We start from the raw sequence: 953 nt of genomic DNA on the forward strand, positions 1-953 counted from the left end.
GGCTTTGCTCCTCGCAGCAGTGGAACAGTCACTTTTTCTTTCTAAGGTTGTTTCCTTCACACATTTGCCTATTTGGATTACAGGTAACCTGGGGCTGAGTTTGCCTCACAGTTCAGGTGGTAGCTTTTAGCAATAGTTTTGGCTGCAATCTCTCCTTTCTAATTCAAATAGTTTTTTAAAATCGGGCTCAAAGCACAAAGCTTTTCCAAAAGACTGAGACTTTGGTTTTGCCTCAACAAAAACAATCAGCCAGACAAACAAATGTCCTAAACTGGCTGATTTGGGATAGAGGGAAGAAAAACTGGCATAAACTTGAAGATTGCATTCATTTAGCTAGTCCGGGATTAACTCGTCATGGACCACCCCCAGCTGTCAGTAATATGTAAGTATGTGTCTGTGTCTGTGTATGTTTGTGTGTCTGTACACCACTAAACAGCTACAAAGAACAGAAGAGTGTTATATTAAATGCTGATCATTTAATCAGTTTACAATCTGCTACCATGCCCGTTATTTGGCTCCAATGCCCAAAACCAGTACCATTAGCAGCATTATTGCAAATAGCGGGAAACTTTTGCTGGGCAGTGGCTTTTTGCTAAGAGTAGCAGAACTCCTGAAAACGAGCTTTAAAAGAACATTTATGTGTTGGGTTTTTTTTATTTCAGTTTAACAACTTGATCATAATCTGCTGAATATGAAACACATGCAACAGATCACATAAAATCATGCCCTGTAAACATTTGGGAGGTACAAGACACTTAGCAGAGCTACAGTGTCCTGGCTGAGTGACTCAGAAACCTACCGTGTCCCTACCGAGGTTTCTTGGTGTCATCATCATTTGCCCACCCAGGCAATACAGATATCTCACACTTTTGAGGTGTCTCTCCAATGCACATCCAAATTAACCTGCATTACTGAGCAAGTTAATTTTCTCCACCCAGCCCTGTAATCTCCAC

The sequence above is a fragment of the Pygoscelis adeliae genome, unplaced genomic scaffold (genome assembly GCF_000699105.1).
Source record: "Pygoscelis adeliae isolate BGI_AS28 unplaced genomic scaffold, ASM69910v1 Scaffold45, whole genome shotgun sequence".
Taxonomy (NCBI): Eukaryota; Metazoa; Chordata; class Aves; order Sphenisciformes; family Spheniscidae; genus Pygoscelis; species Pygoscelis adeliae.